The sequence below is a fragment of the Athene cunicularia genome (assembly GCF_003259725.1).
Source record: "Athene cunicularia isolate RWA chromosome 1 unlocalized genomic scaffold, athCun1 chr1_part2, whole genome shotgun sequence".
Classification (NCBI taxonomy): Eukaryota; Metazoa; Chordata; class Aves; order Strigiformes; family Strigidae; genus Athene; species Athene cunicularia.
In genome coordinates, this window is record NW_020799092.1 from 12,480,398 (window position 1) to 12,488,938 (window position 8,541).

At 38.3% G+C, this 8,541-nt stretch overlaps 1 protein-coding gene across 1 annotated transcript in view; it reads right to left on the reverse strand.

The window, feature by feature from the left end:
* Positions 1–8,408, reverse strand: part of ADIPOR2 (adiponectin receptor 2) — a 46,308-nt gene extending 37,900 nt beyond the window's left edge. Inside the window, exon 1 of the mRNA XM_026868380.1 lies at positions 8,385–8,408. The gene's annotated coding sequence lies outside the window, so the exon portion shown is untranslated. The remainder of the gene's footprint in view (positions 1–8,384) is intronic.
* Positions 8,409–8,541: the final 133 nt, after the last annotated feature.

Below are 8,541 nucleotides of genomic sequence, written 5' to 3' on the forward strand. Positions count from 1 at the left end.
GGGGGGGGGGGAAGAAAATCTTTAAGAGTATGTGTACTATACAGCAGCTATTACAGTGGATGACAAAATGCATGAGTTCCATTTAAATTAGAATCCTTTGATTTTTGTAGGGTCGCTCACCAAAATAACAAATTTGATCTAAATTTCACAGAGTTATAGCTAAATTGTATAAAGAGGCATCAGCACAAAATCAAGGAAAGATGGAAATTTAACCATCACAGCTACATCATTCTCTGTAAAATGTCAAATGTAACTACAGATATATTTTATTCAAACTCTCTGCCAAACAAATCTCTACCTCAGTACTTGTTAAAACTGATTTATTACTGTCAAATACATTAATCCACATGTTAATCTGCCTCAGGTCACAAAGTTGGTCAGAAACAACTTTTATCAAGCCATATACAATGTTGCTTTTGGTTCACATGGGATTTTGAAAGCAGAGCTTGGGAGAGATTCTCTACGACATAAATGTTACAGCATGAAAACAGCAAGGAATGCAAAAGACTTTTCCTGTAATCCATTTACATTTTCTCTGCTTCACTTCATGGCATGTTGTTAGAGCCTTAAAATTTCACTAAATGAAGGCTGAGTTTATCTTAGGATCTTGTGTCACTGGAGTTGTAAAGCATACAGCACTCACATGCCAGCTTCAAACTGACATTTCATTGCACTCCAGCGGAGGAGGGAAGCTTCATCCATACTGCAAGTAGTACACAAAACAGAAAAGCTGGCTCAAATGTTAGACTTATTACATTATGTACAATAAGTGCTGGTAATATTTCTATACAAAGTCTTATAGCCAACAGTTTAAAGCCTTCCAGTTGTACAGCTTCCTTATTCAGTATTTCCAACAGAAAGCAGAATTGGTTTTCACTAACAGACCACTTGCCTCCTAGTATAACCAATTCTCTAGACAACTTACCAAATGATCCAAGATTTTCAGCACAATCACATCAAAAGTTCAAAGACGAATAAAGGTAGTTGGACAATCACCGAAGAGAGGCAGTTTTAGCACACACATCCTTCATGTTTGCTTAGCGACTGGATGACCATCAGCAGAATATACTGATACGGGTGTTACCCATCACATTCCCTGAAGAAGCAGTCTCCGATACAAGCAGCAGTAATGCATACATTCTACACCTTTCCTTTTTATGTCTGCCTAGTAATTAATTTTAAGTGCCAGTAATTCTCAATTACTCCATCATTAGTGTGACTAAACGTCATTCTACAATAGGAATTATGCAACTATGCTTTGGTCAACCCCAAATACCACCACTGTTACCTGTGATTTTGAATGTTGTAACAAATAACATACTTATAAACAGTTCATTTATTACAAAGGCATTACTTAGATTACCACCCAATTCAGGAGTTCCTTCAGCTTGAAATGAGAAAGTGTTCAAATACGCTGTTACCTCAGAAGACAATCTCCAAGAAGGGAGCACCAAGTTTTAAGGATGTTTTAATCACTACATAGGATAAAGCCTCTCAAAAGGTAATGAGATTTCAGGTCATACTCCAAGAACTACTGGATACATCTTTCTTACTGCTAAAAGAACAGGAATGTGGAATTGTACCTTTTCAAGGATGACCTTAGACTGCACAAAACATTCATGTGAGTCTTGCAGGCAGATAAGCCCTCGGGCACTTCCGTAACAATGAACTACTGAAACAAAGCCAAGACATGAGTTTTCAGAGGAAAACAGTCATGGGTTCTGCAATCATGCTTTGTTTTTCACAATGACTTCACTGTGATGTGTAACAAGGGGGCATTTGAACCGGTTAACTGATACAGAAAAAGTCAGCTGGAAAGGGCTTACATGGAAGAATGAAAAACCAGTGTCCTCCTGAGAACATCTTGTACCACTTTTCCAATAGCATTTTAAACTCTGCTGCTCAAAACCCCAAGTGGACCTAGGTTACCCAGTCATGCAGAGCTGTATTGTTACATCAACCCCGACCTTATTTGAGTATTTGAGATTTTTTGGTATCGTCTCCAACAATCTTGTGTATCATTTTCCTTTCCCTACGCTGACCCATATATTGGAGTCCTTCCAAATCAGTTGACATAACTGGCATTTTCAACAGCATCACGCAATACATGTTTTGGACAGAAATGTTTATACAAGTGCTGTGAAACTTGGTCACCCTCTCTCACTTTCTATCAAGGACCAGCTTAACTTGAAATTCTGAGTGTCTTCATGGCAGAAGACAGGAAATAGCCTACCTTTAAACTCCAGAGTACAGGATCAAGGCCAAATTAGAAGATCTTTACAGATACAGTAGCTAAAACCAATATGCATCTTCACAATTATTTTAGCAACAAGTCACCTCCTACTGAAACAAACATTTGCTTTTTTGTAACCCGGAAAGTTTTAATTTTTTATAAACTTATCTTCTTTTCCTGCAGTCCTGGGTGATGTAAGAATGCCAGAACACCTATGAAAAATTCTATTAAAATATCATACCCTTCATAAGAGTGAAATAAGTTATTCATAATTACCAGGTGTTCAGAGAAATTTAGTATTCTTCTTCTAAACCAAAAATGTATTTGAAAATGCCCCTTAAGAGTATCTTACAAATCAAGTCTAAGCTACCCAGCAATTTCCTTCAGTGCATTAGTGAAGCTCGCAAAAAGGAAAGGATTTTTATAATACATCCAGTATTGAACTGTTTTTGTAATGCTGCAGAATTCATATGGTTGCCAAATTATTAAAAAGTCACAGAGCAGGAAGCCAAAGAGCAGTTGCACTTAACCATGGACATTAAGATCATCAGGACACAAGCCTTTTTGCAACATCCTCCCCTTAGCTTGGACTATATAAAGGTCAGAAAACCACTAAGTAAAGCTTTTGTTGACTTTGTTATGCTTTTCTCAACTCTCAGGATACCTACCTCAGAAAATAATCCATTTTGTTCCCCACTGAAGGTACAGTAGGCAGAAAGCCAATAGTTGGCACTTTGTCACATATATATTTTAGTAAGATTTATGAATAGGGTCTTCCTTTTATTTCTACAGTCATGTTCTACTAAAACAAGAAACTATTTGCCTAAAAGACTGAGAACAGCAGAACACTGGCATTATCAGCCTGACAAGGTTGCTGTTCTAGAGAAGACAGACACGCAAATAAATGCTTAAACAAATGCAATTTGAACACTCTTCTTCACAAGTAAATGGGTTGTATCATCCTATAATGTCAGAAAGTACCAGATTCCACCACCACTAACTTACCTCCACAGCAATAGCATTTGTCTAAGTAATACATGCCCACAAATTCCACCAGTCATGGAGATCAGGACATAAGTTAAAGCATTAGGAAGGAAAACAGAAAAATAACATCCTTCAGATTACACCACAGAATGGCAACCACTAAATCTCAGGAGCAGTGCACTAGGAAACGCAGTGCAGTAACCTTCATAAGAAAAGCATACCTAAACTGGCAGCCAAGAAAAGCTGAAATGCATGTTCAGTGGTTCTTCATCTCAAGTCCTTGTTACAAATGCTAAAATCCCTTTTCCTGCAGGTAAAAACTTGCCAATATTCTCAGGACTGAGAGTATAGCCAGTCTCAGATATACTTATCTTGGTACTGCATGGCTTTTTAAAACGGCTCCTACTGCAGACTGGGAGACAGATTTAAGTATTTCTAGTACAAGCAGGAGTTAAAGATTAGCTAAAGGAATTTTACCACTAGCTAAAGGAATTTTACCATTCAGATTAAATCTAAGAAACCAGAGTTGGTATCTACTCTCAGAGTGCAGCTTTTACTGCCTCAATTCAAATACTCCATTTTCATCAGAAGTTCTGCATTTTACAAATAGCTCAGAAACAATGTATGTTGTGGACTTGATGTTTTTATCATGGTAACAGTACCTAAAAGCTAGTATGACCCATCAAGTAGTTTGTACAAGAAATCAAAAGAGCACAAATAAGAGCCTTTAACAAAGTCTGCAGAATTACGTGAAGAAAAGGTTTCATACAGCATGAAGGTCCGTGGCATGTTCCCTCCAGACAAACAGCCTGTTTATTCAAATATCCATGAACATCCAATTTACTAAAACACACTTATGACAACATTTTGTCAAAATCATCCTCGTCAAGCAGCACACACATCCATGTTAGTAAGGAGCTAAAAACAGGAATCTCACCAGAACGCTGTCATTAAAACAGAGAAAAGCCCACTAAAGGTTCCTACCAACAAAATGATCCTTACCTAAAAGCTGTAGAACTGCTGAATACATCCAGTGATCTAACAAAATCTGTAGCAAATCAATTGTCATCCTCTAGACCTAAACAGAGAAGTACAATTGACCTCGACTTCAAACAAGGAATGGCAATCTCTGCAATCCTCTAAGCAGATGGAACCAAAGAGGTTCAGGAAAAGAGCATTTACTTTGGTTAAGGAGAGAAGGAGGAAAACTGGATAAACAGATGTGAAAAATGGCTTTGGTGTACTCGTGGTAAGTCAGCCTAGCCACACCTTACCTTTGAATATATGCAGTAATCATAGCTACATTCAGAAAAACAACAATTCACGTTGACAAGGACAGCTGGCAAAGACAGCTAGACTTTTACACGACCTATTCAAATGCAGACAACATTATATGACATCTCTATCTAGCACAAGTTTAGTTTTCAGCATTAGATGAAGAAACATGAAAGCTAACTATTCTGAGATAAAATACTGCCAGAAAGAAGAGAATAGGACAGGGAAAAATAAGGAAGGTCTCAACAGAAGTTTGCTATGTGCTTAGATCTGCTGGCAGAAAACCGCAATACCCATTTCAAGTATTCAGACTTGACTTTCCACCCATTCTGCAAGTAAACTGTCTACTCTCGCTTACTGCTGTCTAAAGGTACCTTAGAGCCAATGATTATAGCTCTGCCTGTTCCAACACTTTCTTCCTGTAAATAGTGCCTATTTTCTGTTCTCACAAGGGCTTAATTAGTCCTGTTCACAGAGAGCTACAGCAGCTGGCACATCCCAGCAGACTCCATTCCATTTTCACAGCTACTGAAATCCATCTGAACCATGCTGCAAATTTTTCTACACTGACAATTCCATGTCCTGGGAACCTTATGTCTACCTATACATTTGAAGGCACCTTCAAACATTCACTGTCACACACACAGTTCACAGAAGGCCAAAAAATACTGCATGGCCAGAAAGAGAGACACTCTCCTCCACTCAGCAGCAGGGATCTGTAATTCTAGAATACAACAGTAATCATGGCTACATGCAACAACAAATACAACTGCCATCTATTTTTATTTTGTACCCATCATCCCTACAACATATTTCATTTGCTCAGACAATTAAGCTACAAATAAAAAAACCCCAAACCTAGACAGTAATTTTCTTCCTAGCCTAGAACTCAATGTCAACCACTGAGACAAACTTTCCAGAAAATGTATGTAATCACTGGGCAAGTTAAACTCCAGCTCAGTTTTACAGTTACCTGATGATAAAGGCCTGAACTTCTCACTCTGCCACACAGGAGGTCATTATTTTCAAAGCACTGCAACAGGATCTATGGGGAAACAACTCACCTGCTGCTTCTTCAGTTTATATACTGATACATCCTACTTCAAAGGTAAAATGTTCTGGTAGTAGAAGCATATTTAAATAAACAAGTGAAAGTTAAAAACGTTTTCAGAAGTCAGTTTTCTGAGGAAGCAGACCTAATACCTTGTTTGTCTCTACATTCTTAATTTTCTTTATTTAACTTGTATTGACAAACATATTGCTTTAAAAAGCAGGAGGAGCTGGTCACATTAAGTAAAACCAGCTGAAAAACAATGTCTTGTACAAAGGATAAGGCATTTAAAACAAGTTTTTCAGGGAACAATACAGTTTAAAGTAATAGTCTTCCCCTTAAACACTGTCCCAAATACTTTTTCATAATCACTACCATTATCTCGTGTAATGTCTTTTCAAATCTACCAACACCGTCTGCCAGAAAATTCACTGAATGACTCAGACACAGACACTTTCAAATCATAAATACTCAAAACTGCTATTTCCATTTCAGACCTACTTCTATTTAAGCGTTTGAATTTCTGATGGCATAATAATCCAACAACCTCCTGAAGTTTCCTTATCAAGATTTTACTCATGTACAGACAGCATCTCCACTGGCAAAAAGTGAGCCTTGTCTCTTTGCAAAGTCTTGGACAATGCAGTTCTACAACCAGAAGCCCTTAAAACTTGCAAAATTTTTAGCACCTAATATTGAGTATCTTTTGTATATGAATGCTTGGCACAGGTCCTTGAACATGCAACTGAGGACATAAGATCATAAGCAGAGATCCAGGCATTGAAATCACTGGCATTACATGCCCTGCCAATTCCCATTAACTTTCTTTTATGACAAATCAACAGGAACTCTTGCCTAAAGCAAGCAGAGGCTTTTCAAACTCCATCCTTTTTATCCTGTATCTAGGAGTCAGGCTTCAAGTCTGAATCTCAACCACATTGCTAGAACCACCATTCACTAGTAATTTGAGCAAACTAGTAGTAATGCCACCAGTTCAATAACACTGATACAACTCTACTGGTGCAGAATGGGGCGGGGGGTGGTGGTGGTAAGGGAGAGCCCTTTCCTTGTGTCTGGCTGTCTTGAAGTCCTGATGCAATTTAAGCTCCAATACTCATCACATTTTATATTTATGTCTGAGAGCATACATATAACAGATAAGAATCTGTTGAAAGAATTTTCACCATGAAAGGTTTTGCTTAAGTAGTAAGCCAAAATATACACTCTTGTCCTTCACTCTAGATTATTTTTTTGTATCTGATTTATACTGAGAAAGCATCCTTTTGAAAACCTGGACTGAGTTGGGATGTAGCTTTTAACTCCTCCATCATAATTATGATTCAATTTTCCACATTAACAACCATTCTCCATGGTTTTCACCATGAAGCTGCCAACCACCTTATCCACAGGCTTATTTAACCATATTTAGTTGTCAGCTCAGACAAGGGAGTCATTTCCATATTTTATCACTAATCTCACACTTCCAACACAACAATGAACTTCTTTCAAGTTGCCTAACACACTCACAGTCTTCATATAGAATTAAGCATCACAGTACAGATGAAGTTTCCACATAACGAGTTATCCCTATAATGTAGGAGCCACAGTATAAAATCTTCATAACTGGAACTGGCTAGTACCCCTACAGGAAAAGGCAAAATAAACCCAAACCACAATAATTTCCTTTCTTGTATAAACAATATTAGCTCATACCTAAAGATAACAAGGAAAACAGGCTGTGTATTATGACTGTGCTGCACCCATAATTCCATGACAACATCTAATTCTGTTGATCATAAACATATTTTCCTCTGTCAGAGCAGCTACCACCAAATTTGCAGTAGTCTCATTAAGGTTCTGTAGAAAGCAAACACCTTGCTACCACAATACTGCGAAAAGGCCTCTGAAAGCTGAGAATTTTTACAACAATACAGAGAGGACTGTGCAGTACACAGCTCTTCAATGACTTACAGAACAGATCTGTGAAGAACACAGCTGGGACTGAACCAGGAATTTAATACTCTGTGAGACTGACCATAGCAAGGGAGTGAAAACAAAGAGTTTAAATTACACATTAAGACTTCAGCTCCTGAAAAACAGATTAGGCCCAGAAGGGTTTGCCCAGAGGGCCATTTCGGTCCATTTTAAAAATACACAACACAATTACGATACACAAGACCATTCAACTGCCTGAAGAACTCTAATGCTGCAGTAAGAACAAAAAGTGTCTTTAAATAAGGAGCAATATCTAAAAGCTTTTCTGCTATGTGACAGGTGCAGTAGTTTACATACACAGTGACAGAGCCTGTTTGCCAAAAAAGTTGTAATATTAATGGTTTTCTTAAACAAATGCCAACACGCACATCTACTAAAACCACTAAATTAACTGACTTGTAAGGCTACGACAGACACAAAAAACCCACCCAGTACTGCTTGAAAAGCTCAGTATGAAGAACAGCTGTCATATCTTCTTTGTCTTCTAGTTGATTACAATATGTTTCAGTGTCTTTGTGGCTCATCTTAAGCAAACAAGAATAACTGATTCTCTCAGGAAAAAAAACCCAACACTTAAAAAGTTTATTTAACTGTCACTTAGGAATACCCAAATTGTAGTGACACTAGTGTCAAATATTTACATTATCTCCTGTTGATAACTCCAGTGTTTACAGATGCATACACATAAACACACAGAGTGCTCTGCAGGCAAGGCAAGAGTCCCATATCGTGCAAGCGAATATGTTATTTTTATTGTCTCTCTAAAGAGATTTTGGGAGCAGCAGCAGAGTTTCCTGTCCTGACAAGCAACAAGTGTACAGAAGGCTACAAACAGGACCCACTTACAACGCTCTTGACCCACTTAAGAGAGAGCGCTTCACTGGCCTAAAGCCTCCTCCAGCCGAGCATTTCCAAGTGCTCCTTCGTGCCCCCAAGCAAACGCCCTGACCACAAGCACAGCTCGCTTCTGCCCCCGGCCAACCGCCCGCAGGGGCCGCTCCCC